The sequence below is a fragment of the Gracilinanus agilis genome, chromosome 3 (assembly GCF_016433145.1).
Source record: "Gracilinanus agilis isolate LMUSP501 chromosome 3, AgileGrace, whole genome shotgun sequence".
Classification (NCBI taxonomy): Eukaryota; Metazoa; Chordata; class Mammalia; order Didelphimorphia; family Didelphidae; genus Gracilinanus; species Gracilinanus agilis.
In genome coordinates, this window is record NC_058132.1 from 606,484,447 (window position 1) to 606,508,888 (window position 24,442).

Sequence of the window (24,442 nt, forward strand, 5' to 3'; positions counted from 1 at the left end):
ATATCAAATAATTTGTATAGTATTGGGATTAGTTGCTCTTTGAATGTCTGCTAGAATTCACTTGTGAATCCATCAGGCCCTGGCGATTTTTTCTTAGGGAGTTCTTTGATCGCTTTTTCAATTTCTATTTCTGATATGGGATTATTTAGGTATTCTATTTCTTCTGCTGTTAATCTAAGTAGTTTATATTTTTGTAAATATTCGTCCATATCTCCTAAGTTGTTATATTTATTGCCATATAATTGGGCAAAATAGTTTTTAATGATTGCCTTAATTTCCCCTTCATTAGAGGTGAGGTCTCCCTTTTCATCTTTGATACTATCAATTTGGTTTTCTTCTTTCCTTTTTTTATTAGATTGACCAGTACTTTGTCTATTTTATCTGTTTTCTCAAAGTACCAGCTTCTAGTCTTATTTATTAGTTCAATAGTTCTTTTACTTTCCATTCTATTAATTTCTCCCTTGGTTTTTAGTATTTCTAATTTAGTTTTCATCTGGGGATTTTTAATTTGCTCTCTTTCTAATTTTTTGAGTTGCATGCCCAATTCATTGATCTCTGCCCTCCATAATTTGTTAATATATGCACTCAAGGATATAAATTTCCCCCTTAGTACTGCCTTGGCCGCATCCCACATAGTTTGGTAGGATGTCTCATCATTGTCATTTTCTTCAATGAAATTGTTGATTGTTTCTATGATTCCTTCTTTGACAAATTGGTTTTGAAGTATCATATTATTTAATTTCTAATTAGTTTTCGATTTTCCTGTCCAAGTGCCCTCACTAATTATTATTTTTATTGCATTATGATCTGAGAAGGTTACATTTATTATTTCTGCTCTTTTGCATTTGTTTGCCATGATTCTATGCCCTATAACATGGTCAATCTTTGTGAATGTGCCATGTGCAGCTGAAAAGAAGGTGTATTCCTTTTTGTCCCTATTTATTTTTCTCCACATATCAATTAGATCTAATTTTTCTAGGACTTCATTCACCTCTCTTACCTTTCTTATTTATTTTTTCGGTTTGATTTATCTAGATCTGACAGAGGAATATTTAGATCTCCCACTAGAATGGTTTTACTATCTATTTCCTTCTTGAGCTCTGCCAGTTTCTCCTTTATGAATTTGGGTGCTATGCCCCTTGGTGCATACATATTGAGCAGTGTTATTTCCTCCTTGTTTATACTGCCTTTAATCAGGATGTAATGACCTTCCCTGTCTTTTTTAATCATATCTATTTTTACTTTGGCTTTGTCAGAAATCATAATAGCCACTCCTGCCTTCTTTTTCTCATTTGATGCCCAAAAGATTTTGCTCAAACCCTGAACCTTAAACTTGTGTATGTCCACCGGCCTCGTATGTGTTTCTTGTAGACAACATATGGTGGGATTTTGGTTTCTAATCCACTCTGATATTTGCTTCCGTTTTATGAGCGAGTTTATCCCATTCACATTCATATTTATAATCATCAGTTGTGCATTTGCTGACATTTTCAAATACTCCCCCATTCCTACCCCTTCTCCTTAAACTATTTCCTTTAAATCCAGTGGTTTGCTATTAAGACCCTATCCCTTATCCCCTCCCTTGATTAACTTCCCTTTCTACACCCTCCCTTATTTTTCCCCCCTGTTTTTGTTTTTAAAGGCCTTATGAATTCCCTCCCCCTTCTCCCCTCCCTTTTTTGACCTTCCCACTCCCCTGCTCCCCTTGGTTTATCCCTTCTGACTTTCTCAGTAGGGTTAGATAGAGTTTTTTATCCCAATGGATAATAAAGCTACTCTTCCCTCTCCGGGTTGATTACACTAAGAGTAAGGTTTGATTATTACCTCTTAATGCTCTCTTCCTCTCCTTCTTATAATAGTATTTGTCCCCTCTCCCTCCCATGCCCACTTTGTGTGTAATAGAATATCCTATTTTCTTATTCACTCAAGTTTCTCTTGGTATCCCCTGCTATTTACCCCCTCTTTCCCATCCCCCATGCCATCTTAGGTTATTTAGTGTTCCACCCTCACCCTGTTAATTATTCTTCTGATTACTATAATAGTGAATATTATAATAGTGAATAGAGTTCATTACAGAGAATTATACATAACATTTCTCTACATAGGAATACAGATAATTAGATCTCACTGAGGCCCTTAAAAAGGCAAATTTAAAAATTATAAGTTTTCTTTCTTTTCCCTCTGTATCTTATTTACCTTTTCAGGTTTCTCTTGATTTTTGTGGTTCGATATCAAACTTTCCATTTAGCCCTGGTCTTTTCTGTGAAAATACCTGGAATTCTTCAATTTTGTTGAAGCCCATACTTTCCCTTGGAAATATATAGTCAATTTTGATGGGTAGTTGATCCGTGGTTGCAGGCCCAGCTCTCTTGCCTTTCTGAATATTGTATTCCAAGCCTTACGGTCTTTTAGCGTGGAGGCTGCCAGATCCTGTGTGATTCTGATTGGTGCTCCTTGATATTTGAATTGTCTCTTTCTGGCTTCTTGTAAGATTTTTTCTTTTGCTTGAAAGCTTTTGAATTTGGCAATAATATTTCTAACTGATTTCTTCTCTGGGTCGAATGTAGTGGGTGTTCTATGAATCCTTTTGATGTCTATATTGCCCTCTTGTTGTAGGACTTCAGGGCAATTTTGCTGAATAATTTCTTTTAGTACGGAGTCCAGGTTTCTATTAATTTCTGGTTTTTCTGGAAGACCAATTATTCTCAAATTGTCTCTTCTAGACCTGTTTTCTTGGTCTGTCACTCTCTCATTGAGATATTTCATGTTTCCTTCTATTTTTTTCAGTCTTTTGACTTTGTTTTATTTTTTCTTGTTGTCTTGAGAGATCATTACCTTCCAATTGCTCTATTCTAGCCATTAGGGATTGATTTTCGGCTATAATCTTTCAGTTTTCGGCCATAATCTTCTGGTTTTCGGTCATGATCTTCTGGTTTTTGGCCATAATCTTCTGGTTTTCGGCCATAATCTTCTGGTTTTAGGCCATAATCTTCTGGTATTCCTTTTCAATCTGGTCATCCCTGGTGTTCAATTGCAAGATTTTACCTTTTAAACAGTTATTTTCTTGCCAGATCTCTTCCATTTTCCTCAAAATCTCAGTTTTGAACTCTTCCATAGCTTGTGAGGAGTTTTCCTTATTTGAGGAGGGTCCGGATGCTTGTTTGTTCTCCTCCTCTGTTTGCTCGGTTGTCTGGATTTTCTCTGTGTAAAAGTTGTCGAGTGTTAAAGGCTTCTTTTTCTTGTTGTTATTCTTTCTCTTCTGAGTTTCCTGAGTCTGGGTAGCCATCATTAGCCCAGCAGCTTCTCTGGTTTATCCTCGCGCTCAGTGTCTGTCCGAGGTCTATTGGCTCCTGAGGTCTGAGTTCTGGTTTTTTCCAAAGTCAAGCCCCCTGGTGGACCCCCTTACTTGATTCTCTGCAGGAGGTTCCTTTACAAGTCTCAGGGCGCTGCTTCCACAGTCTTATACCCGTCTGCACTGGTTCCCCACTCAGGTTTTCAGAGCTTTAGTTCCTGGCTGTGTCTGCCTCCACCCATGTCTCCGCCCGTGCCTGTACTCTGCTCAGCCTGCGCTCTGCGCCCAGCGTCTACTCTCTTCTCCGGCGCTCAGATTTCGTTTGCGTTCTTTGGCTTACTGGGGTCTTAAATCTTGCTGTTCTTAGGAACAGGCCCCAGAGCTGCCAATGACTTGATGGGTGCCCCAAACTTGCTCTATTTTTTTTTAGCTGGCTTCAGAGCTCTAGATCTTGTGTGTGGAGGGGTTGGGGGTGGGGCAGTTGCTCAGCCCGCGATTTAGTGAGAGCCCTTTATAGCCTGGAAATGTCTCGATTCCACGTACCTTCCACGCTGTGCCCTGTTGTGGGGTTCCTCCGTTCGTCTGGACTTGTTTTTATGTCTCCTTGAGGAGTTTTGTGTGTTTCGGTCAGGAGAGGTTAAGAGCTGCTTCTTATTCTGCCACCATCTTAACCCGGAACCCCCTGGACGCAATTTATTTTTGATGTAATGGAACCCTAGTTTGCAATAAGAGAAGCCTCTCAACTTCAGATCCCATATACCATTGTTCATAATAAAAGGCACAGGAAGAAGTCTTCTGTGTATTTTTATTACCAATCAGGACCACGGACAGTGATAGTTATTCAATTCAATAGCTAGTCCATAGATAGTTATCACATCATGCCTTTGTTGTGGTCCTTTTTCATCTCTTTAAGACAGGAGCTCTTAACTTGAATTCTAATTTTTAAAAATATTTTATAACTGGATTTCAGTACAATTGGTTTCTGTCAAAATTACATGTATTTAATTTAAACTTTTATATGTAACATGTCTGCAGTATAAGCAGCGATCTCAGCTGTCCTCATGGTAGAGTCTTTCTTTTACTGAGTTCCACTTTAGAGTTGGAGAACAACTTTGTGGTTGTTTGTTTTAAAAGTCCTAACCCATGACAGATGATGGAGAAGTTATTTCATGTTACTCATGGAAATTTTACTGACAAGTTAGACTTCTGCTCAATTCCTTAAAGAGTTACAGATGTCCTGACTCAACTCCAACTTGCTCCTTATACTGTTTAAAGGAAAGGGAACATATTTACCATACTTCAGGAATTATGAGTATAATTTAACAGTCAAAAAGAGTTAATACAATCTTGCACTTCATAGAGAGATACAACTTTCAGAAATATAGAAATGTGGTAGTCTTATTATAATCTGTCCTGGTCATACCTCATCTGGATTATTATATTCAGTTCTGGACATCACAATTTCAGAAGTATACTTAACAGATGAAGACTGCCTAGAGGAAGGTAGCCAGTATGAATTTAACTTTGAGTTCATGCCATATAAAGATCATTTGGAGGAAATTGGCATATAAGTATCTGATAAAAGATGACATAGGGAGTATATTATAAATGGCTGTAATCATTTGAAGAGTGGTCAGGCAGAGAAGGATTAGACTTGCTCTTTTTGTACTCAAAGAGCAGAATCATAAGTATTATACAGAAGTTTAAGGAGACAAATCTAGCCTAGATATGAGAAAAACTTCTTAATAATTAGGGATAACCAACAGTGGAATGAACTTCCTTGAGAGGTGATGAGTTCTCTGGAAGTCTTCAAGTAGAACACTGACCATCATTTTTTGTACATGTTATATTGCTTTCTCTCTTTTCTTTTATTTTTGGCATGGGTGGTATTGCTAAGGCCATTTCCAAATCTGAAATTTTGTGCTTTTGTGGGTCAGTAACCTCTATTGCTCACATTAACTATGTTTTTTTCTAAGAGAATTGAAATCTTCCATTGAACCGATTGCCTAAATAGTATGAGAAAGCCATTCTCAGTTGCTAATGTGCTTCTATGTCCCTGTCCCCTTTAACTTAGCACATCTATGTACTGCAAGCACATGTTCTATCTCATAATTGAACTGAAAGTCCATCAACTCAATTCATTTCTATGCTGTGCTATGAAAGTGTCCCCAATTTTTTTCCACCTAGAGATTATAGCTACTATATCAGATAGAATAATGACATATGAAAGACTGTCAATAATAACAATTATTTGTGCAATTATATATGGTTCAAAAAGTGATTTGTATTGCTTTATCATTTATCCTCACAGCAACCCTCATAGGTAGGTGTTATCATTCCCATTTCATAAATGAGGAAAGTTTAACTAAAAGAGCTAAAATTACTTGCCTGGGGCAGCTGGGCAGAATTTGAAGACAGGTCTTTCTGGCTCTTTTTTCAAAACTTTTTTCAACAAGCTACCAGGACCACTCTGGGATCTTGGACCAGAATAAACTACACTATAAGCCCACCTTCATATTTCGCAGACGTAATTGAAATAAAATAAAATGGCTAATAATGACAAGAAAGCCTTAAAGGAAAAATTCATACAGCCTGAGGAATATGAACTGAATTTAGAAGAGAAGTATCCCTCCATTTTTCTGAGAAAGGCAGGCTACACCAGATTCTTTACATACATTTTAAAATTTCCACTCTTAGAGAACCATTTCCTTCTTTCACTTTTCTTCACTTCTATATATCTCATCAGTCTTAATACATTTACTTCTGTATCTTCTTTCCTCCATTACCACCCCACCTCCCTCAGTTCCCACCTTAGCACCATAGAATCATAGCTATAGAACTACTGGAGGGGGTCCCAGAGACCTTTTAATCTAACATCCTCTTTTTTAAAGCACATAAATAAAGTGAGAATAAGGAAGGTTGTTACTTGTCCAAGGTCAGATACTAAACATCAGAGGTACAATTTGAATCTATGTCTAAAGTCACTTTCCTTTCTATTTTCTGCCATCAAGGACAGTGCAGGTGTCTATTGTTGAAAGCTATCCAACTGCTCCTAGATTCTGATAAGGACAGCTTAGGTGATAAAGAAAAAAAGCGAGAGATGAGAAGATCTTTTCTGCGAGCTCATGGCCATTGAGTCACAAGTTTAATATATATGAAATTCAAGCTCCCTTTCACCCAAAAGCACAGAGAAAGTTTTTCAGCTGCACAGAATTTGCAATTACAACTTAGAAAATATAAAGAGGCTTCAGAGTTTTCAAGGTGAAGATAAAACACAAGGCTCTAGCTGCCTTATTTTCAGTAAAAAGTCTGGGAATATTTTTCTAGGGCAGAAAGCCCCTGCTGGTTTTGAGGATTTTTAGCCTTGACTGTCTAAAAAGCAACTTTGAGCCTAAGGGGCTGCATTTCTGACCAAGGGAAAAATGTTAATCTCTTGACTGTTGGTTTGCTAAGAACTTAAACTGTTCCCTCCATATAATTGTCCACATTTTCCTGCAAGTCCTCCCTAAAACCTCTATCCAATGCTCTAAATGTTTCCTCTAGGAACTTCTAGGTACTATTTGCTATAAATTGTTTTGAGATCTACTGTTGCTAGTGAATAACTGATACATTATATGGAGCCACTAATGCTTTTAAAACTATTTTTATAGAAATAGGTAAATGCTCTGTTCCTACTCTTCTGCCATGCTCATGCTCATGTGATGAGAAGAGAACAGGCACCTAGGCATTCTCTTGATTTCATTCTCTCACCTTTGACATATAGGCTGGGCAAAAAAGCCAGAGTCTAAGGCAGTGTTGGTGAATGTTTTTGAGTTTGCCTGCCCAAACTGCAACTTCAAATTGCCTGTGATGCTCCCTCCTGCCCTTTTCCCCACATTACCCCAGAGAGTGGTGGGAGGAAGTATGCTCTCTTTGGGTGACTGGACAGACGGGTGGGGCATGCAAAAATGTCCAAAGAGATCATAGATAAACAGACTTGTATGAAAATATTTATAGCTGTGCTTTTTGTGGTGGCAACAAACTGGAAAAGGAGGGTATGTCCTTCAATTGGGGAATGGCTGAACAAACTGTGGTATATGCGGGTGATGGAATACTATTGTGCCAAAAGGAATAATAAACTAGAGGAGTTCCAGGTGAACTGGAAAGACCTCCAGGAACTGATGCAGAGCGAAAGGAGCAGAGCCAGAAGAACATTGTACACAGTGACTGATATACTGTGGTAAAATCGAATGTAATGGGCTTCTGTACCAGCAGCAATGCAAAGACCCAGGACAGCTCTGAGGGATTTATGGTAAAGAATGCTGCCCACATTCAGAGGAAGGACTGAGGGAGAGGAAACATATAAGAAAAACAACTGCTTGAACGCATGGGTCGGGGTGGACATGATTAAGAATGTGGACTCGAAACTACCACACCAATGCAACTACCAACAATTTGGAAATAGGCCTTGATCAAGGACACATGACAAAACTAGTGGAAATGTGCATTGGCCATGGGTGGGGGGAGTGCGGGGGGTGGAGGGGAAAGGAGGAGCATGAATCATGTAACCATGTTAAAAATGAATATTAATAAATGTTTAAATTTTAAAAAATGTCCTTGGGCACTGGGAAGAGGGGGAATGGAGCAGCATCCCAGAGCTGGCCCAGCACCCATTCCAATACTTCACCAGCGCTGGTCTAGCAGCCCTTCATAAACCTTTGAACTCTGGTCATTGGGCTACCAATGGAATAGAGGCCTGGTGCCCTAGAATAATCCTGGGCTTTTCTACTAGATTGTACACACACACACACACACACACACACACACACACACACACACACACACAAACACACACACATCACTATATACCAGGCACTGTGCTAGATATTAGAAATAGAAATATAGTAAACGAAATAATTCCTATTCACAAAGAGTTTAGGTTTTAATGAGGGAGACAATAGGGTCATATGTAAATACATACAGAATGAATATAACTAGAATAAGTGTAAATAAATACTAAATAGTTAAAATACAAAGTAGTTTGCAAGGAAGAATACTAATGGTTGGAGATAGCAGTAAGTAGTTTTTATACAAGGTGGTTCTTGAGCTCCATTTTGGAGAAAGAGAAGTATTACATGAGACAAAGGGGATGAAAGTATGCATTCTTCATGAGGGTGTGAATGGATCCAAAGTCATGGAGATGAGAGATGTAGTATCATCTAGAAGAGAGATGGCTACTTTGTCTGGGTTACAGCATGTAAGAGGAGGGATGTACAATGAGGCTGGAAATATAGATTAGGACCAGGATGTAAAGGGATTTAAAAGTTTAACAAAGCATCTAACATTTTGTCCTAAAGAAATTTACAGTCACTGGGGTTTATTGAGTAGGGAAGTGACACAGTCAGATCTGTGTTTAAGGATAGGTTACAACTGAGAGACTTGAGGCAAGGAGACAGGACATGGCTTTGAATCTGTTTAGGAAGTGATGGAGGAGTGAAATAAAATAGTAGCCACATGAGTATAGGAATAGGGCCAGATGCAAGATATGCTGTGAAGGGAAAAAATGGAAAAAATTGTGACCTGATTGGATATAGGTTGAGGAAAATGGGAAGTTGGTATTATGATGCCTTAAATAGAAATAGGACAGCTTGAAAAAGGATTGAATTTGGGGGAAAGGATAACAAGATATGTTTCAAACATGATGAATTTGAGATTTTTTTGAAATGTCAAATTTGAAATGTCCATTAAACAAAGGGGGTTGGTATTGAAGCTCATTATAAAGAGAGATGAGATAAATAAATCTCTGTTATTGCATAGATATGATAATTAAGCACAGGGTGATAGATCAGGTCACCAAGAGAAAGTGTAGAGATAAAAGACCTAGGAGAGTGTGATACCCTAGGCCAGGGAATGTGATATGAATGATGAAACAGCAAAGGAATTGGAAGGTTCAGTCACATAGGTAAGGAAACTAGGAAAGAGTATGTAGAAGATAGTCATCAGTGTGAAATGCAGAAAATAGGTCAAGAAGGAAAAAAACTAAGGAAAGACCAATAGGTTTGGAAATCAAGAAATCTGTGGCAACTTGAGAGAGGGCAATAATTATTGGTAATTGAATGACATAATTAGAAGCCTGATTGCAAAAGGTTGAGGGATACAAGAGAAGTAGAGGCAGAGTATAGACTTAAAAAATTGGCTAATCTGATATAGCACTATAGCTTGATGGATTGGAAGGTCAAGTAAACTTTTTTTTAATTATTTTTATCTGAAACTCAATCTAGTGGTAGTAGTTGCCTTTGTGTTTATAATGCTTCTTTGTGATGTCTGTCCTGTCTCCGTTACTATCTCTCCATTTTTGTCAGTCTCTTCCTCAACCCCTCTCTTTCCTCTCTCTTTTTTTATCTTTCTCCAAGGTACACATGTATATATCAAAAAATGCTAAGCTGTATCACGGAGAGACAATTCAGTGCTTTTCTCTTTACAAAAAAGTTTGCTGTATGTATAAGGTGTCTCAAGAGACTTCTGGGACATCCTATCTCTATAGTATTATTGTATTTCTATTATATAGATTTAATTATTCATAAATATGTGTGCTACTGAGCTAAGGATTTCCCTGATGGCCTATGGACTATGTGCTTCATAATTACAATTATGTTAGACAGGTGTTCTCATTACTAAGTTAAAATTGCTTTATGCTCTATATTCTCATGACTTTCCATTATTTTTTCTTTTGCAAGCTAAACAATACAGTTTTATTATTAGTTCATCTTTACAGGCATGTTAAGACCAGGAGCAGAATATTCTAGGAGTCCTAGTACTCATCATGCACTTTTTTAACCACTCTCTGAGGCACTTGATTTTTAAAATTTTCTTGATTTTGGTACCTATGAAATGCATTAAATCCTAGAGAAGAGCCTCTAGAATGTCAAATTATCCTCTTTGCATTATTTAGAGAGACTATGGACAAGAATTGCATAGGATTTGATAACATAGATGAGTTATGAGCTGCATCAATTGAGGCAGGATCCTCTTTGATGAGATGATGATGTATCCATTAAAATAGCCAACTCATTCATAAGCATATTATTGAATAAAATTATTTCTATGGTTGCAACTACAAAGGAATCGTATGTGATTCCAATATTTGTGTAAGAGTAATCTTTATTTTTTTTATTAGAAAAGATGCCGATGGGATCTTAGGTTTTTAGGATTTTTCAGTAATTGCTATAATTATGAAGTCATGGTTTTCTTTCAAAATCTGTTCATGATTTTCTACATTTCCCTTTCTCATCTTGACAGAATACATTCTATATACATTTAGATAATTATGATATAGATCTCAAAGAATTGAGAAATTAAGCATTTAAATCCATGGTTATTAATGTGCTCTCGAATGCCTTTCTTTTCATTTTTTTGTATTTGTGTTTTTCCATTGTAGGATTTCATATCCACATCAGGAACTCCTTTTGAGTATATTCCTTTGGTAGATCAGAAACTGTTCTGTCCCTTATAGTCCTAGAAAATTGCCTGATGCACTAAAAGAAGATTTGACTATGGTTATATAGTCGGAGCTTATCAGAAGCAGGATTTGAATCCAAATTGTCCTGACTCTAAGACTATCATTCTTTCCCCTACAACAGGGGTCAGCAACCTTTTTGGCTGTGAGAGCCATAAACGCCACATTTTTAAAAATGTAATTTCATAAGAGTCGTACAGTGCTCACAGTGCGCGCTCCTCTAACAGCGCCTGAAAAAAAATGACTTTATGGCTCCTGCAGAAAGAGCCACATCTGGCCCTCAAAAGAGCCAGATATGGCTCGAGAGCCTTACATTGCTGACCCCTGCCCTACAACATGCTATTTCCCCACTACCAGACATTCAATTTCCTTACTTCCTTCTTTCAGATATCTGGAAAATCAATCTTTTAGTACTCAGAATTGCATTCTTCCAAAATAAATCTTACTTCTTTCAAGTTTATTATTTTTACTTATTTAATATTTTAATTTTTTCATTTAATTTTTTAAAATGTATTAGTCCCTACCACTACCTCACACTAATTTATTTAAAAATAAAATGTAAGGTCCCCAAACACACATATATGCTTATGTATGCATATATTTTTGTATATATGCATAGTTAGGGAGTCCAACAAAGCAAAATCTCACACTAGCCATCTCTGAAAATGTATATTTCTACATTTTAATTTTACCTTTCCATCAGGAGACAAATGTTATTTTTCATTTTAATTTGGTGGAGCACTTTTATCATTAAGTTGTTCAGAATTCTAAAATCTAATAAGCTATTTTTCTCTATAATGTTCTACTTCTACTCATTACTCTGTGCATTAGTTATTAGAAGTCTTCCCAGTTTCCTCTGAAACTGTCCATTTGATCATTCCTTATAGAACAATAACATCCCATCATATTCATATGCCTCAAATTCATTTGCTTTCTTTAGGAGGGCATTTGATTAGTTTCCTATTTTGATTACCTTTATTTTTTTAAACCTTAACTTCTGTGTATTGGCTCTTAGGTGGAAGAGTGGTAAGGGTGGGCAATGGGGGTCAAGTGACTTGCTCAGGGTCACACAGCTGGGAAGTGTCTGAGGTCAGATTTGAACCTAGGACCTCTGTCTCTAGGCCTGACTCTCAATCCACTGAGTTACCCAGCTGCCCCCTTGATTACCTTTAAAAGAGTTATTATTAGTATCTTTGTACATATAGATCCTTCTTTCTTTTATTTCTTCAGAATCTACATTTAATAGTGATATAGATGAGTCAAAGGGTATTTATAGTTTGATAGTTCCCTGGACATAGATCCAGTTTGCTCCTCAGAATGGTTTGAACACTTCACAGATATCCCCAGATGACCCTAAGATAACTTTTCCCCATAGCTCCTCCAACATTTTTCATTTTCTTTTTCTGTCATCTTTGTTAACCACCATGTTTCTTCTGTTTACTTGATCATGTATGACTACATATCCTGTCTTCATCTTCTTTAATGTATTTTAGTCACCCTCAAATGATTCAGTGGGGACTGAGTAGTTAGAGTTCAAATGTAGTGGTTCAGTGTCTTAGAAAATTAAAATAGTTTGTTATAGAAATATTGACAAAATTGTTCTATTTTTTGCCTGTTTATTGTTCCCCTTCCAGTTTTATCTATATGTGTACTTGGCATGATCTTGTTTGGCTGGATCAATGCCAGGTTTTCTGTAGGTCTGTTTTCCTTTCTATTTACTTTTTGTTATATGAAGTAGTTATATAATCCTGGATACTAGCCCTCTCCATGAAGTTTTATAAATGCTTTTATTTTCTGAATCAGTTTTGTTCTTTGCTTCCATTCTTCTCTAGTTGGAAATCTGATCAAGTATTTAAGAGCTAATGAATTTTAAGTACTTTCTCTCTTCTTGTTGCATCATTGATTTAGATTAATTTTACTTTCATAAGAGATGTGATTGGTTATGTCTTTTAATTCTCATTTCCCCCCATTACTACCTTTTCTTGAATTGTATAAGTTGAACTGATGCACCTAGTGTCTAGTTCTTATTCTTGTCCTTTATTCTAATTTTATGATTTAAGAAAATCTTTCTTCAAACTAGCTGATGGTACAGCTACACATAGGCATTTGATCCAGAAATGACTCACATTGTTAGCCTATCATTTTCTGTCTATTAGGCAATAGTTAATTTCAAACTTAGATCCAATGGTTGGTACTCATCATATTTAACATATTCCTACTTCCTTGACATATAATTACAATGCTTTAAAGTAATTTACTAGCCTTAGGGTTCTTTCATTTCTTAAATCTGAACTATATATATTTTTTACTATTTCTACTTATTTCTGCCTTTGCCTTGGATCCATAATGAATGCCTCTCTTTAAGAGCTACAGGATTCCATATGTTGACTTATTGAGGTCATGGTGGGGGATTGTTCTAGTTAATATTTCTTGAATTTGTTATCCTCTGCAAAAGATGTTGGCACATAATCTCTGACTTCCTTTATTGCTATCTCTATTCATGCTCACATGAAAACTGAAGGATAAGATGCCCACTATAATGAACTTTGGCCAATCTACAAAAGGGCTCACTGTGAATTGGCTGTAATAACCCAGCCCCTCTATTGGGATCTTTTCCTACTATTTTAGGGAGGATTAATGAATTAGCATATCAAGACCTTAGTACCTTATTCCCTTATAATCGACCATTTGTACCAGCTCTGTACCAGCAATTGTACCTTGCCTCAGCAGTGCAGATGCCCTTTAAGACTTTGGTGCCACTTTCCATTTTAGGATAACTCATCCAGTCATTCAGCATTCCTTCCTTGGCATGAAGCCCCTCTTCTAGGTTATAAGTATGTGCTGAATAAACCTGCTTGATTTACTCAAATCCTGACTCACTGGGTCTTCCTCATCTTTTCAAACCTGCTTCCTAAGCATTCTGTGGAAATTATTCCTGACATGCTTGACCTTTGGCATTTATCAGGATGCATATCTTATATAAACCTTTGCTGGACATGGGTCCAACCTCTCAGCAACTTCACCTATATCTCATTACTCTTCATAAGAGAGATAGAGAACAAGATTTCAAGGGCTGGGGCGTTGATTCTCTAATAGACACTTGGATAGGAAATAGAAACTTGGCCTGAAATTTGTGTCCTTTGGTTCCTCCTCACATCCACACCCACTTTATAAGTAGAGGTTATGTAAGGGTAATAAGAACTCTTAGGAAGCCGATAACCAAGAAACTCATTTATTTATTCACCTATTTATTCAATGTGCATTTATTAAGCCTTTATCCACCTATTTTATGTCAAAAAATGCACTGGAGCAAGGGATAGAAATAAAACCAAAACTTTCCTTGACTTCAAAGAGTTTACATTTAGCTGAAAGAAGAAAATTAATTTTCCCATTGCTTTCTTTGTTTTCCTTGGGAGCACCTGCCACTCACCTCTACATTTATTGGCATCTTTTGCTTTGTATTTTCATTAACTATGAGAATTTCAATAATGATATCGATGATTTCTCCCAATTATATGTCAGCTCGGTCATGGAAAAGAGATGTTGGGAAGAAAACATTTATAACAAAACCCTCCTGTAGAAATAATCTTTCACTTAGTTGTATTCTTTTCATGTATTCTAAGAGCTACTTTGGATATTCTTCAGCTCTGGTCCAAAAATAAATTGATGGTATCAGCTAATAATTTCAGTAAATAATGCTTTAATTTCTCCACAAAGACTGGATATTCCATTCCTTTTTTGCTGATTTCTTTTCTCTTCAGCATTTGCAGTGTTGTTCCTATTATGTAATTAATGGCAAAGGTGTTTATTGAAAAGTGTTTTCTGTTTCAGGATACTCTGAAAAAAATTCCCACTATTACTGCAGAAAAGCCCACTTCCACAATTAACTGTTAAGTGGGGGTGTAAATTAAGCTGCTGTTTGGGTAGATAAATGAAACTGTCACATATATAATTGCCAGGCAAAGTGGCTGCACTTTTAGCTGTTTCTATGGGTTTGCTATTGCATTTTTCTGGCACTGAAATAATAAATCATCGTCTCCTAAGGAATGAGCATCCACCTTGGATGTTTTGGTTTCTGAGATTTCAGAAAAAGAAGAAACTTCTTTGTACCTTTCTTTCTTTAAAAAAAAAATACAATAGCCACTTGGGAAATGATTTGCAATTATTCATGTACCAAAATAGTTTCCCAGAAAAAGGACTTGTGTTCTGGGAAACAAAGTAAGAACTAAATAATATAAGGCCATGCAAAGTAGCCTGTGGGGGACAGAAGCAGGAGTCTATGTGAAAAGAGGTTAGGGAACAAGAGTAACTCCTTTTCAAATGACTACCTACTGTTCTTAGCACATAGGAGCTGTTAAGTTAGATATTTGGTCCAATTTTTTTGTTTTCCTTGTTGTTTGTTTTCCAAATGCCAGCCAGTAAATAGAACCAGTGTGGCATAATGGATAAAGTATTTGCTTTGAAGTCTGGAAGATTTTGATCTGAGTTCTATCTCTGATACATACAGCAGCTTTTGGGCAAATTATTTAACCTCTTAGGGTCCCCATCTAAAAGTATAAGTCAAAGAGAAGTTAATGGATCCACCTTGGTGGAGGGAGATTCTGAATAATTTTCTGCCCTAATAAAATCACAGGTTTACAGAACTAAAAGGAAAACCCACAAATCAAAGACAATTTGGCCAGCATCTGTAAAGTAGCTATTATAAACCTAAGACTCTATGGTAAGCACCGGGATCACACATGCAAAAAAATAAAACTCTCCTTGCCATAAGGACCTTCCATTCTTTTGGATGGAAATAAGATATATACAGTTTTTTTAGTTTTTTTTAATTGTTTGTCATATTTCATGTCAGTACAATTTTCAATAATTGTTTTCTGGCATTTTGTAACCTGTATTTTCTCCCTTCCTCCAACCCTATCCCTTCCCTAAGATGGTAGGTTATATGATGTAGGTCGTATCTGTATTATTACATAATATGTATTTCTAAGTTTGTTATGTTGTGAAAGAAGACACACATCACTTACACTAGAGAAAAATTGATGGAGGAAATTAAATGAAGAATGGTATACTTTCATCTGAATTCAAATTTAAGCAGTCCCTTCTATAACAGTAGATAGCATTTTTTTTATCATGAGTTTCTGGAAATTGTCCTGGATCTTTGCACTGCTGATAATACTTAAAGCCATTTGGAACTGATTACTGTCCTTTATTGCTGTTCCTGTGTACCGTGTACAACATTCTCTTGGTTCTGCTCACTTTACATCCTTTCATATGTCTTTCCAAGTTTGTTATTTTTATGTTCATTTTGTTCTTAATTTCTTATGGCACAGTAATATTCTAATCATATACCTCAACTTGTTCAACCATTCCACAATTGATGAACATCCGTTCAGTATCCAATTATTTATACAGTTAAGGAGGTCTGTTGTGAATAACTGAACAGTGTGTATGGGGCATTGGGTAATTCCTGATTCTTTGGGATCTGTTATATGTGCCTGGCGTTATGAGGAGCTGAAGTTGAATGAGTGTGGAAGATCTCTAAGTGTAACACACAAGTTGTGGTGGTTAAACACAAAGGACTCCTCAGGAATATTTGTAGTGATTCTGCTACACCCAACTTCAGTATAACAGTGTCCCAGAACTGATAGTTAAACGAAGAATCTGTGGTTAAGAACACACAGCTTCTTCTAACTGTCTATCCTGGCTCAATATGGGTAATGCTGGTTGACTACAATTTAAACCTTTTACAGTTGAAAGGAATCTCCTCTTCCTTCATATACCCAAGGATACGTTCACTAATCCCTAAGGTAAAGATGATGTTCACTTTAGATGAGTTAAAAGATTTAATAACAACAGTCTTAAGGAGGGAGCAGGGAAATGATGGGAAGAGGGGTATAGGAGATCCTTGGCCGAAGCTATTGATGACAAGATGGCATATGAATTGAAGGTAATCAGGGTATTCAAGCCTGTTAGTTGTTTATGGTTAGTTTGCCAGTTTCCAGCCTGGCAGAGCCAGATGGCTTCAACCTGAATCAGGTTATTTGATGGTAATGATGTTGCTTCTTTTTTAATGAGTAAATTAAATCAGAATGTTCAGTATAAGATAACACAGGATTTGAGACTATGGAAGTAATCAGTGCTGGTTGCTGGTATTTTAAATTTACCTTTGGCCTACCCAAGCCAGACCAACCTCCCACCCCAAGCCCTATCTCAAAATTGAGATCTTTCTCTCAGTTCAAATCCTCCTTCTATACTTTTTCCATCAACTGAATTTGTACCTGCTGGACTCTATCTCAGCTCATTCCAAGTTCTAAACAGCTGTCAATCATTTTGCTTTTCATATTGCATTGCAAAATGTCATTACAGATCCAATAGTCTACTTCTCCAATTTAATTCAGTGTCTTGAGAAGCCTGGTGTTACTTAAGGTTAAATATTAAAATTTCAACTCCCACAATCAATTATCATAAGGGCCATTTTCTTTTCTTCTTTTTAAGTTTATTTATTTATTTATACTTACATTAGAATTCCCTTCTTTTCTTCTCCTCCCCATAGTAGATAAGGTATCATTTGCCAAAAAAGATATATGTATCTATAAAGGTGTATTGCTTATTTCTGGTTTTCAGTTTTTCTCTGGACTATCAACTTATCAATTCTGTTTATACTTTTTTTTTGGCCTACTTAGGTCTTCACTAATGTTTCCATTTCTTTCTTTCCATCATTTCCCAATCTACAACCATGTGATGTGGTAGATAAAGTATTGGACATGGAGTCAGGAAGACTTTAATTCATTTGAATGGACTATTATATATAAAAATAGTCCTGGGAAAGTCATTTAACCTCTCTGTGTATTAGTTTCCTCTTTTATATAATGGGGATCATAAAAGTACTTGACCCCTAAGGATCAAATGAGATGATTTTTGTAAAATGTTTAGCACAATGCCTGACACATAACAGGCACTTAATAAATGCTTATTTCCTTCCTCCTTATCCACTTCCAACTAGTGTAGCAAAGGATATTAGTAAAGTTAGTGTGACTAGACTACCTTAACTTCACCAAAACATGGTTGAAGTTAATGGATGTAGTCTGAGCTAAAATGTAATGTATGGGGTCTAGTGCAGTACTTGATACAGAGTAGTCATTGACAAAAGTTTAATGATCATTGAGGAGTGTATGGGGTATGCAGGGAAGACTATATCTCTGATGTAAGGGATTGCCAAGCTTACTTAGGGTAAGGACTTTTTTTCAGGGCTGCTTATCTGCTTTTGTTGTCTACCTGTCACCCAATTCTCACCTATGGCTCCAAGAAGTTGTAATATGTGCAATGGCCATACCTTTGTAAACTATCTTGGCAGAAGGGCTAAATTAGGTTGAGGAAACCACAGACCTCAAACCTATCACTGATTTAAGGGGGATGTCTACCCTAAGCATATGGTAACTTCCTCTGCTAGAATGGATGGATGAAAATCTTGGAGCTTGGTCAGACATCAAACCTGCCAACATTACCCACTAAATGCCTGGCCATCACTGCTCATTCTGACTTTTGCCTTGTCAATGGACTTCAGTGACTCTGGAAGAAAGAGTGAGATTGATAACTTTGTGTAACTGATACCCTTAAAACATGAGTGGACTAAGGAATACCTATTGTCCAAGCTAAGATAAATGTTGAATGAAAACATTCATGAAACTTGTCCTTTGGCACACATATGTTAGAGACACTATGAATGAACGTACCACAACTTTTATTTAGTTTTTAACTGAAACACCACCCTCAAAAAAAAAACACTCCGAAACAAATAAAAAGGCCAGTTTTAGAATAATCTCGATTATATTTTCTTGGTATTTGAACACCTTTCTGGATGCTTATAGTATTTTTCTTTGACATGGGCTCTCTTGATTTAAGCTACAGAATTCCTGGGACTTTTCCTTTTATATTTTCATTAAGGAGATGATTGTTGGTTTATTGTTTTTTATTTTAAAATTTGTTTGTATGTTTATTACATTAAAATTCCCAGGTATCTTCCCTTATCCCTTCTCTATATTAAAGAAAGCATCATTTGACAAAAATACATATGTATATGCAAAATTATACCTCACTTTTTTTATCAGTTTTTTTTTATTCAGTTCTTTCTCTGGAGGTAGAAATACCCATTGTTCTTCAAACTACTTTTGTTGCTGTATATAATTTTTTTGGTTCTGCCCATTTCATTTCATAATTTCATGCAGGTATTTCTACATTTTTTCAAAAATCTGACATTTCCTATAGCACAGTAGTATTCCATCACAATCATAAATCACAACTTGTTTTATCTTTATTTTTCCTACTAGTAGAGGTAAAGAAGTTTTCATTTATGATTTTTTTATTAAAATGTTCACTTTTTAAAAAAAAGTCATGTTTTATGGAGTTAAGGAATTCTTAAATGATTTCTTCTTTCTCAGTCAGTTGTATTTGATATCAAACATTTTACATTTTCTTCAATTTTTTAAACTTTGAATTTTGTTTTAATATTCTCATTTTCTTGTATAGTTAATGATTCTAATTTGTCTAGCCTATTTTAGAGTCTTGTTATTTGGGTAAGATTTATAATTTTTTTCTTTCCTTTTTGTTTTTTTAAACCCTTAACTTCTGTGTATTGGCTCCTAGGTGGAAGAGTGGTAAGGGTGGGCAATGGGGGTCAAGTGACTTGCCCAGGGTCACACAGCTGGGAAGTTTCTGAGGCCGGATTTGAACCTAGGACCTCCCGACTCTCAGTCCACTGAGATACCCAGGTGCCCACATAATTTTTTTCTTTTAAGCTATTTATTCTCCTTCAAATTTTGCCTTGAGAGCTTTTATTTCATGTAAAATCTCTCCCTCAATTGGTTTTAGGTATCCATATGGTACTCATGGAAAATTAATTTTTTTACTTGTCTCTTCAATTGATTGGTGTTAGATTAGTAATACTTTTTCACAAAAGATGATTCTTTCCTTTGCTTACTCATCTCTTCAGTTTTTTGACAATCCTGAGGATTTCTAAAAGGAAATATCCATTTATATTGTGCCTGGATACAAAGCCTTGTGATCTTCACATATCCCTAGATTTCTTTGGTTAGTTGTGATATGCTTATAATAGCCTTATTGGTTAGTGTTCATCAAGTTTTAATTTAATTTAATTTAATTTTTTGTGATTCAAAAAAATCTACTATCTTAGAAATATGAATCAATCTCAAAGACCGTTCTACTGCTTTCCTACTACTAGGTTAGTGTGTACCTTTGCTTAACTAGGATTGCCCCTTGGTGGCAGCTATAGACTTTAACATTTTCATCTATATTTTTTCAGTATTCAAAAAACATTTATTTATGAAAAATATGAGATCAGTTTATGCTGAGAGGTACAGCAATAAATACAGTTGAAGGAAACAAAGCAACAACTCTACATTGATAATTTGGCACAAACAGTAAGAGTTAAGGCACTTAGTTTAAGTGTCTAAAACTAAAACTTCTGCAGGCTCATTTTGGACAGACCTCTTTGTTACTCTTTTAAGTTTTTGGTCAGTTTCAGGATTCAAATAAATACACATTTAATTACAAATGCACACTAGTTATGTCTTCATTTAAAAGTTAGCAAAAAATGCTAAGCAAACCATGATATTAAAATTTTTAAATTGGTGCATCTCAGATTTAGTTAGCAAAAACCACACTTAACAATAATCATAAAAGTTTCAGTCTTCCATGAAGAAACTATGTAAGACTAAGTTGTAAAAAAGGAAAATTTCCTGTGGTCTTTGTAAAATACGAGTTGAAGTAGAAGATTGTAAAAAATGCGTAGGTCATTAAGAAAAGAACTAGATGTACATGTGTACTCTCTTTTCACAGTAGTCCTTTTTATTTCATTTGTGAATTATTGGTTATGCTACAGAATATAACTGTGACAGCACTAAAAGGCATCTATTTAGGGAAGAGGCAGAGAAAGGAGAAAAGAATGTATGTAGGGCAATATTTCTTTTAAGTACAATAAGCATAAGAGTGTTTTAGGAACTCACGATAAAAATTATACAAAGCTAGCCTGGTTTTTGCTTAATAAAACAATGGACTAATACTGAGCTTTTTTTTTTTTTGGTGCAAAGCTAATCATCATTGACCTAGACACAATAATATTCACAATCTCTTGGTTATTTTTTATATATATATATATATATGTGTGTGTGTGTATGTGTGTGTGTCCATATACATATATTATGTATAAATGTATATATAAAAACAATGGACACAAGCATACATTTACATGTAGTTACTCAACATCTAAAAATAAAAGATAGTACTCAACATTTCTCCTGTGGCATTCTTGAAAAAAAAAAAAGAAAAGTTACCTACAATATTCAGGTTTGTCAAGGTTGTGATCTGAAATGTTGATGGAGACCTCCACAATCTAGTGGAATATTGACCTGTGAGTTTTCCTTCAGTGACCCTCCTTCCAGATGACTGTTTCTAAATCTCATTTCCTTCAGTTCACTTGTGGGGTTTCAGTTTAGGCTCTGGCTCTGATTAACAAAAAATACTTTTATTTACCCATTCCTTCTGTCTTACTTGTCATCTAATTTCAACATATTTATCTATTAATGCCCTCCCATCCTTTCTGAATCATCTAAATCATCTTTGCTTTCATCCTATGCTTTCAATTTCTAAGTCTTATTTATTCTACCTTAATAAAATATCTTGTTTCTCTCCCTTTATCACCACAAACACATCCATTGCAATGATTTAGGCCCTCATTACCATTCTTCTGGTTTCTTCAAATAGCCAGCTATTAAACCACCTGTGTGCATTCTTTCTTCTCTCTAATTCATCCTCCACACGACTACCAAAATCATCTTTCTCAGTCATAGGGCTGACCATATCACTTTGCTTCTCATAAGACTTTAGTAGTTACACATTTTGTCACTGAGTTTTGCTACACTTTGTCTCTACTAATACTCTATATTATTCATCAAAATGTAAATACCTCAAGGGTAGGGGAGGTTTTTCATTTTGTCTTTGAATCCCCAGGTACTTGAACAGATTCAGGGCTTCATAAATACTTGCTAAATTGAATTGAATTCCCATCCAGCTGTAAGATCATTAGTGAGTTTGAATTTTCTCTACAATGAAAACTCACACAAACCAGGAATGTTGAACAGCAAGATCGTTATTGTAAAGATATACAAAGAAGTTCAGAAGATGTTTCACTGAACCACAATTTATCTCTTATAATCATAAATTCTAATTAAAATAATACAAATCAATCAATAGGTATTTATTAGATACTTTGGGCAAAATGCAGTGCTAAACTCTGTACAAGTAGTAAAATATAAGCCATTTGAGCTCAAGTAGTTTTGACAAAAAAACATGTATTTATATGAACATATTTAGTGTGCCAAATGCCTATTCTTCTCTTTGGATTTTCTCTCTTTCTGTGGGCTTGTTTTCCCTAAACCTGTATCCATTCAGAGATCTGTATTACCCAGAGAAGGTGGCTGCCATCACTTTTATTCTTTGTATTATAGAGATAACTTTTCTGAGTGCCAATTAATATTAACACAAAAGCTCAAGCCCCCATCCTTATTCATTAATTTATTCTTTCTCAACAATTCACCCAGTAGTTTCTTACCCTTTTATCAAACATATTTACTAAAAAGGCAAAGCAAGAATTATATAATATTCAAACCATAAATTTGAGGTACATTTTCCTACCAATGGACAGTGCCAACAGGAAACAATAGACAGAAAGTTAGAATTAACTATGGTAATAAGGTACATGTGTAGGGAACATATATAGCCAAGGCAACTTACAACTCTGGACCTATTATCTCAATGTCTTTGTCTTGAAGACTGTTCTGGTAAATATTTCTGATGGCCATGGCATTTGTGTTGTCTTGGTGATCACTCAACTAAATAGTGTTTCACCATAGCAAAGTTAAATTAATTTGTCATAGTTTGAAAGGAAAAAAAATGTAAAAGAACTAGAAAAGTAGAGAAGGGCCAGTTTGGGAAGAGTTATAAATACCATACTTCAGAATTCTTTTATCTGCAAGTCAATAGAGAGTCCCTGGAATTTATGTAGGGAAAGATAGGATTTAAACCTACACTTTAGGGTAGTCACTATGATAGCCAGTGGGAGATCAAAATAGGGAGAGGCTTGAGGCAAAGAGGGAAAATACGAGGCTATTGTAGTAGTACAGTTAAGATGATGAGCATCTGAACTATTGAACTGTGGGAGAAAAGAAGAGGATATCAATTTAAGAGAAATGGAAACAGAAGAAAAGAATTGACAACTTTTAAGATATTTATTGACTGAGCATTTGGCAAGGCATATTTGTTAAAATAAATATGTTTTTTCTAATTTTTTCTAATGGACTGGGGATTGGAGGGAGATAAAATGGATTTAAAAAAATTTTAATAGAGGTATGTGTATGTGTGAGTAGAAGCATACTACTGACATGGAATCTTGTATGTACTTTCAGATTACATCATGGTGTTATCATTTTTCTTTAACTATTTTATTTTGTTACAAGAGACCTCTCTCAAAGTAAGAATTATTTATAAAGGGACTGATAATATTTTTAGGAAAGACTTTCTAAAGGGGAAAAAAGAAAGGGGTCCAAGAATCAGTTTTGGAATGTGTGAAGACATGCGAAATTATTGGACTTTAGATGGATAATCAATCAGTCATGCAGATTGAGAAAGAAGAAACAGACAAGCAAGAGAAATCAAGAAAATTTAATATTATGAAAATCCAGAAAGGATATTTTCAAAAAAGGTAGTTAGACTATAAGATCCTTGAAAACAGAGACTTACTTTTGTCTTCCTTTTTATTTGTAGAGTTCAAAAGAAAAGGTGGAACATGTTTAGTACTTTAATAAAAATGTAAAACTCAATTACCAACTAAGGAATCATTTTGGAACTAAGATGTTTTAAAGGAAAAAATCAAACATATTAAAAAATAGGACATAGTTGGGGGCTAAAGTTTTCCTAGAGATGATGAAAGAATGAAAATCATATTCATTGGAATAAAAATTAAGGTTCAAGCAATTCTTAAAATCTTTGAGGGCACAGAGAATCAAAAAGACCCTATGAAACCTATTTGAGAAATGACAAAAATGGTGAACAAAAGTGAATAACTGTGGTAACTCTCCAAACTGAAAACTTTTCAGCAAAGCAAAAGATTAGTCTGGTGATGGAGATGATCATAATTTCTCCCTATATGCTATCCTCTTCTGAGAATTGAGTCTGGCAAGTGCCATCACCATGTCTAACCCACTTCCTTTCTTTGTATAAACCACGTAGTATCTCCTGTGTCTCCTGATTACTTACATCCCAGAACACACACACACACACACACACACACACACACGCACACACCACATACACATATACCGCATACCCTTTATAGCAAGTGGCATGGATTTGTAGTTATAGTAATAGCATTCATCAATTTCTTTAAAGAAAAAAATCATCCTATTAATGCCATCTAACTAATCATCCTTACTATATTGTATTACCTACTCAGAATTCAGGATTGCATGAAAATTCAGGGTATGTAGTCTCTGATTACTACTGGCTCCAATCAGTAATTGGTTTCAAATAGGTTTCAGTAAAGTAATTTAATTAGAATTTGAATGAATGCTTATTTGAAGGCA